At 51.2% G+C, this 7836-nt stretch overlaps 1 protein-coding gene across 1 annotated transcript in view; it reads right to left on the bottom strand.

The window, feature by feature from the left end:
- Window positions 1-7836, bottom strand: part of GPC3 (glypican 3) — a 166339-nt gene that overhangs the window by 30556 nt on the left and 127947 nt on the right. The window lies entirely within an intron of this gene.

The following is a 7836-nucleotide window of genomic DNA, read 5'->3' as shown; positions in this document are numbered from 1 at the left end:
TTTAATCTCAGCACTAAAAAAAAAAAAAATAATGAAAAGGATAAGTAACAGAGAAGATATTGCAAAATGGGAGCTTTCCGCATACTTCAGGGGTTTAGTTAGTTCCATCTATTGCAGCAATATGCGTGCCTTTCAAGGCATTTTTTAATATCTGGAATCTAGGTTATATTTTTAAACTATTAAGCTCGCCTTAGAAAACAGTTTCTAAAATATTTAGCCGCTGAAGTTTATACAGCCTTGGAGGAATGCTTTCGGCATCTGGCTCGCTCTGTCCACGGCAATGTCCACATACCTTAGTGTTTATATTAGAGGAGCATAACGTAATGAAAAACAAATGGCTCGACGTGAGACCCCTCCGGGTTCCCCGGCTGCATCAAACAACGCGGCAAAACCTCTCCTGGGCACATGCAAAAGTCCGCCCGGCCTGAGAGCCCTGCCGGGTCCCACCAGAGGAAGCAAAACGCAGCTCATCTCCCCAAAATTCAGGGGATGCTTTTCCGTGGCCTTCAGCAGGCTTTGGCTCAGGCCAGTTAAGTTCACTTTTCAGGAATTTTATTTTAGGTAGACATTTACAGGCCTTTCCCAGAATACGACGTAACCACAAAAGAACAACAACCGAATAAAAATAGGGAAAATGCAGCGCATGGGGAAGACCTCGCACAGGACCCAAACACGCCAACCGCGCAAGCCTTTACACCATCACTTCTATTTCTCTCCTCCGAACAAAGCCCACAGCTAACAGCAGTCCTCAGCACGGAGTATATCAGCTCGAGGTACAATGAGGGTCTCCCACGCACAGCGGCTAATTACAACACCCATCAGTTCAAACCCATCGCCCCCATGCACCGTTGCTAAAAAAAAACCAGCCCATCACGGTGGAAGGGGACTGCGACCGCCCAGCGGTGGGATGCTCACTCCCGATCCACAGGATGCTCACTCCCGATCCGCAGGATGTTCAGCTCCTCTGCATCCAAGGGACGGAGCAAGCCAGTCGGGAGCCCACCGCGCAAGCTCAGAGGCACAACTTTCATTACTTACCCAAAAAAGCAGAGGAACATTCTGAAGGAGAGAATTAAGCTTTGGGATATTTTCAGATTTAATAAGCTCGGCGTGGGGCAGGGGAAAATGAGGATTTTTTCAATTGTGTGTTTTCAAACATGAAAATTGCTGAGCATTTCTTGCATTACTACTTTTTTCCTGGCACGTCATAAATTAGCAGCTTAATTTCTTCGTCTTTGTAGTCCCAATAAAAGGGGAACTTTCTGAGAAACGCTGACTTCGGATCGAGCAAACGTGACATCCCTGCGCCACGCTGCTCCTTCCTTTCCCAAGACGAAAGCTCCATCCTCGGCCATGCGCTCCTCAGCTGCTGAGAACCACAGGGAGGTTCCAGCAGTCAAATTTCGCAGATGACTTTGAAGAGAAACGAAGCCTGCGACACAAAGCCTACTGGCACCGGTAGAGGAAATCCCACCGTGCTCCATTGGTGCATTCAGACCCGGGAACGCTGTCGGATGCTGTGGCTTCAGCTGGAGCAGCGGCCGCAGTCCAGCTCAGCCACCGTTACACCACCTCCCCGACAGTCTGCACGCTTTATGAAATTATACTTGGTGGACTGAACATAGATTTCCCCATCCTTAAATAGCAAGCGGAGCTGGCTGTACCCTAACATTACAGTTTATTCGTGTCCTGTGGTTTAAAGCCTATGGTAAGAGGCAGGAAAATACATAGTCCGGCGATCGCTAAAGTAGTATGTAACGGCGAGATAGCTTTAACTTAATCACAATTCATCCAGCTGTAAGAGTTTACAGTTGTATCTACTCTTCTTTGCGAAACCATAATGGCAAAAATACACTATAATGTACCCGATGTAAACTACAGCACTAATTGTGGGGGGCCGTGCGCACGCGCGCATCTCCGAGGTGTCCGCAGGGCATTCATCTCCCCTCTGCACAGCCACCATAGGATCATTGAGGTTGGAAAAGACCACCACGGCAGGAAACTTGTGGGCCACCGCCCCTTTGCTCCAGACTACGAGCTCCATCGGCTCACACGTGTATCACTTTTATAACTCCGGACGGGTAGGGCGGGCAGCGCTGCGGTACCTCCGCTGCTGTATCACTGCCGGAGCACGGGGACGAGGGATGCCGGCAGCCCCGGCTGCTCTCCACATACATCTTGGTCACTTGGCTTGTCCTGTGGTCTCCCTACAGCTTAAAAAAAACCCAACCAAACAACCAAGCCAGATGGGAACGGTGCGCCGAGCCTTTCTGCAAGGAAAGCTCCCCAGGGCATCCCGGCATGATTTACACAATTATTCATAACCGTACAGTGACCAGACAAAAACAGATGCAGCAACACGGGGTAATGACTCAGCTGGATTTGGACGGGCCACTGTATGTTGAAATCTTTATAACTCCTCATTCTTTACAACCGCTTTTCTCAGAGCTCACCAGCCCACCGAGCCACCTGGTCTTGTTTTTCCCATTTTAACATAAACAGTGAGAGCTGCAACATACTTTTTATCATTAATCTCCCGTCTCCGAAAAGAAATCAGCATTGTGTTCCTTGGACTGGAGTTTAATAGCTGTTTTCTCCCTTTTGGAAACTACGCCCGCGGTATTGCAAATATCAATTTGAGCAATACTGAAAAATCGTGCCCACAAATTCAGATAAAATATCGGCAGTGAGCTACAAGCACTGTGCTCCTTTAGGGCAGAAATCATCCCTTTCAACATACTTCAAAAATATGTAAAGTAAAGAGAACAGCCAAACAGATTATTAAGGGGAACAGAAGACTTTTAGAAAAACATTTAATTCCTTCATGAGTTTAGGGGGAGAAGTCTGATTGATATTTGTAATCTTTTGGTGGACAGAGCTGTCATTTAATTTAGCTTGCATGACTGAAAGAATTTAATAAAAGTGTTCCACAGAGTTTTGCTGAAATTCTTTGCGTGTTTTTAGTAAGCCTCTGGAATACGATCAAACCTAAAAAGCTGGAGAGGACGGAGACTGAACTTGCAGCTAAAATAATATGCAGGATTGTAACATACGCTTAATAATCAAATATTCACATCCAGCAGAAGAGGTGCCTTAGTGCAGAAACTCCTCTGGATCCCCAGCCCTGCATCCACGTGCCATCGCGAAGGGGACCCTGCGAACTGCACCCAGCAGCCAAAACCAGCCCCCAAAACCGTCTCTGCTAGAAAACTTTCAAAACTCAACCAAACCCACCCAACTCAGGACCGTCCGCAAAACTTGGGATGCCTTCCTTTGGTAGGAAAAGAGTTTTGGAGGAGCAAAGGTGTTATTTCCCTTTGGGTACCCGACACAGATGCCGCTGTACTTCCCACACAACCCCCCGAGCTTCCCCGACAGGTCCGATTTCTATTTTAAATTCCAGCCTGCCGAAAACGTCATTTTTGGGGGGAAGAAAAACTAGATATTACGGCCAATCCTGACCTTGAAATCTGCAATACGGAATAATTTACGGGTGGCTTTTAACTCAGGGCAGCATCATGGGAAACGCGCAGATTTTCACACGATACTGTTCCCTGTTAACAGCTCATTACAATGTACAGAAGTATATTCCCACTATGAAATACAGCTGGGGTTGTTTTGCTTACGAAGGGCATTTATCTGATCACAAGGCAAGAATCGGGGAAAGGCACCCATTTTAAAAGGCTGAAGTTGTGGACTTTTCGAAAACTCATGTGTTTCGAATTTTGGGGCCTGATCATACACAAGCATGCAACAGGAGAATCGATTCTCTCCACTTCCTCTGCTTATTAGCCCTGGAAACAGCATGGAAAAAATTATCTTTTATTAGCAAATACTTTCTTTATTATTTAACCAACCCTCACCATGAGATACGCTGGTGCCCTCCACTCCACTTTCCTATTTCCCGGCTCCATTCGGTTTACCCTTTCTGTGGACGAGGGCCTTGGTGGCACGAGAGAGCGTGCCATCAGAAACTCAAGGCAACATCAACCGCATCATTCTCACTTGCTTTCCAAGCTCCAGAGGGCTTTCCCCCTCTCGGGCACCAACAAATGCAACGCATATTACAGAAAACCTCACTGTTCCCTGGCACCGAGCACCAAATGCCGTTTAAAAATAAGGATATTTAAAACTTTATCTGTAAATACCGGGATTTGTACTTCTGTCTTGCAAGAGCACGTGCGTGTGTGCACAAATGAGCATCGCTGCCCTTCCGACCACGTCATCAGCCCACAGACAGCAGAGCCCATTTCGGCAGGAGGACACCCGAACGGTGGTATCCTTGAGGCCCTTCCAGTTGGATGCACCTTGGCAGCGCAGCCGTGGCAAGAGAAGAAACCCGCTCCTAATTGTACTCCTATTTCAAGCTCAGCACAACACGGAGCGATCGCTAATCGAATGTTAATAAAGCGGAAGCAGGCTTCGGAGCTGGAAAAGTCATTTTCGGTGCCTGGAAAAGCAACAAGTTGGGCACGTCAGCTGCTGTAAAAGCAAATCCGGCACTTCCCCGTGCTGTCCGCTTCACGACGTCTCGGGTTTTGTACTGCTGAAGCCGTACGCCCAGGCTGGGTGGGCAAGGGATGGCCCCGGGATGCCCTCCCCATGCACCGTTCTTGGGTCACTCCTGCTTTGGGGCTCCACACCAGCCCACGGCGATGGGTGCCAAAAGGGGTGAACCGTAGCTCTGAGTTTATCTTGCGGCTCTTTAGCCATAAAAACATTTTAGTCTTTACTTCTAGCACTTAAAATACCATCTCCTGGAACAGGGAAAATCCCCACTGTGCATCACTCGGGGTCTACCAGCGCAGCAGGACCCCCTTTACTGTCTTCACAGGCTCCAGAGGAGAGGGTCTTGGCTACCAGTAAATCAGTTTTCCTGGTCACTCTCCCGATAGCACAAAGAAGCTGGTGACAGCAGTGAATTATTGGCCAAAGGGTGACCCCTACTTTATGGATCATCAGCTTAATTCCAGATTAGCTATCAAAACTGACAACATCCCTATGGGTAAAGGAGACAGATACAGACCCTTAAGTGCAGGCAGTAATTAAAATGAGACCACACTGGACAGTAAATCTCTCTCAGCAGCAGAAGGGGCTGCCAAGCCGTTATGAATTGCTCCGGTTTGGTGACAGCAGGCCGATGCCCAGCACAGGATGCTCCGGCGGAGGTTCAGCTCTCACTGGCACAGCGTTGGGCAATGGGACCGGCTCCTGCCTGCTCTCCCCCAGCCAAGGGGGGGTGTCACTTCCCCGACCCGAACAAACGCTCATTCATCACAGGGCACATGCGAAAAAGAGATTACTGGGGCTTTACGATCGGCTCATTCACCTTATATCCAGTTCCTTCCCCTTCCACCCTGCAGCTATTTAGGGCTTGTTTTTGTGCGGCGGTAGGAAGGAACAGGACGGCGTGGGTGCCAAGCGGGGCTGCAGAGTCCAGCCCAGCCCTCCGGGGACCTGGGCGGTCCCCATCTGTCCTGGCTCGTCTCCCTCAGCCCCGCATTGACGCCGTCTCCGGGGAAATGCCGCCTTTCTCTTTGCGAGACGCTACAGCTCCTTCTCATCCTCGGCATTTCTGAGACCAAACTACCACCAGTCCTCCAGCATCCCTTCCTACGCACCGCCGTCCCCCTCCACCACACACAAACATCCCTCAAACTCCAAACCCTGATTATTAAACCAATCGTTGAACACGCGGTTGGACCAGGCAGGAGATGTCTTCAGCACCTTGCTGGAATCTGCCTGGACCTTTTCCTGCCAGGATCAGACAGAATCCTATGAGCTACCACTTCTCTAGAAGTGACGTAGGAATGCAACTACTTACTACAAACACCCCCTTCCAGCTCTGCTTTGCTTTGCCTGGGCTGACCTGCATCGTCTCCTTGGTCTCCATCTGTGCCACAGGGCCCATAACTGCTCCAGATTTGGTGTAACTGGTGCCAGAGCACCTCCTGTTTGGTGCACAGCCTGGGAAACCGCCTGTGCTTACACCTGTACCTTGATAAAGGGGAGCAGAACACCACGCTTAATCCTGTGGGTGGACCTTTAAACCTGCAGTGGAGAAAGATTTGAGATTTTGAGATCACTCTGGCTTTCAGACCGCCTGGAAGAACGAAACCAGGAAAGAATGTCAGCAAGAGAGCTGTCCCCACCAGGCAGATGATAACCACCCACGCCTGTTGAGGGTAGAAAAGGCATTGCAAAGATGCTCCTTTCAAGGGCTCTCTGGTTCCAATCCTTCCCACACCATTTCTTCACTGGTATCGCATCCCTGCTCTTTCTCAGTCTCCTACCAGCAGCCCCAGCTGCCTTGCCCTCTCCTTTCCATCCACTGTGAGTCACTAGACAGGAGAACCTGGACCCATTTCTCCACCTGCCAAGCAGCCACCCCTCGGGGGACTTGGCAACTGAGCAAACAAGGGGCGTGGGAGTCTACACAGGCCAGGCCCCATCACTGCTATTATGCACATTTTCCATATTTTGTTAAGTTATGTTGGAGCAGAACCCTGCTATGCCATCCAAACACCGCCTAGGAAGGCCCAAAGCGCACGTCACCAGAAGATAAAACATGAGACAACAAGCCAAGCAGGAGCACGAGGAACAAGACGACAAGGTGGGTCGAGGTGGAGCAATCAACCACCTCATCACCATCACATCCTTCAGGAATTTGAGCAGAGGTGGCCTGGAAGGAAGGTGCCCTAGATGCAAGAGCATCTAGGAGGACAGAGAGGTGTCAAAACACCTTAAGCCATCTGCTAAAAAAGCCCCACGTTTCTGTAGCGGAGGGACCAGTGTGCCCGACGGCCAGCTCAGCCCAGCCCAGCCTGCCTCGGCACGGCTGGGGGATTTCCTCTTGGCTCAGGCTCTGGCACACGTGGCCACTCTCTGGCTGTCAGCGACGTCTGCCGGGGCTGCCGGCGAGACAAACAGCTCGTCCTTGGCACCAGGTAGGAAACGGCTACGCCAGAGCTGCGCCAGAAGGATGTTCTTCCTCCCCAACCTTCTCCTTCTGCTGCACAAATGAGAGGCAAACCTCCATCCCAGCCGCTTCCCTTTTTCCCCCTAAAAGCTCCCAGAGGAGAGGGACTTCTCAAATTGGGTTTTTTTGTGTGCGCTGTTGTCTCGTACAGAGGTTTCTGCCAGAAAACCACCTCTCCGCGGACCGCGCTCTGCCCTCCCGGGGGCTTTACTCATGCAGTCACCTCACCCTGAGGCACTGGAAGATTTTCCCCCTAAAAGCTCCCAGAGGAGAGGGACTTCTCAAATTGGGGTTTTTTTGTGTGCGCTGTTGTCTCGTACAGAGGTTTCTGCCAGAAAACCACCTCTCCGCGGACCGCGCTCTGCCCTCCCGGGGGCTTTACTCATGCAGTCACCTCACCCTGAGGCACTGGAAGATGACCACAGAATCCCAGACTGGTGGGGGTTGGAAGGGCCCTCTGGAGCTCCCCCATCCCCCCCCCCGCCAGAGCAGGGGCACCTCCAGCAGTGGCACAGGACGGCGTCCAGGCGGGTTTGGGATGGCTCCGGAGGGGGAGACTCCCCCACCTGAACATCCCCAGCTCCACAGAGCTCTCACAACGGCCTCATAATGCCAATTAACCTCCTATCAGACAAGACAACCCCACTGCAGGGCCAATTACTGAGCCCTGGATTTCAGCAGAGACAGGAGGAGGATGACACCACGGCAAACACCTCCCAAACCTGTTGGCTACGGAGGAGCTCCTCTGCCCCCCTTGGGGACCCGCTGGCCCCCGCGCCGGGGCAGCCTGTGCCTAGCTGAGCCCTGGACGTCTCCTTGAGGGCTGGGGGGGGTCAGTGGCCTCCAGCCCGCCGCGG

The sequence above is a fragment of the Charadrius vociferus genome, unplaced genomic scaffold (assembly GCF_000708025.1).
Source record: "Charadrius vociferus isolate BGI_N301 unplaced genomic scaffold, ASM70802v2 scaffold472, whole genome shotgun sequence".
NCBI classification, from domain to species: domain Eukaryota; kingdom Metazoa; phylum Chordata; class Aves; order Charadriiformes; family Charadriidae; genus Charadrius; species Charadrius vociferus.
The sequence above is the reverse complement of the archived record's forward strand: the minus strand, read 5'-3'. Positions and strand labels throughout refer to the sequence as shown.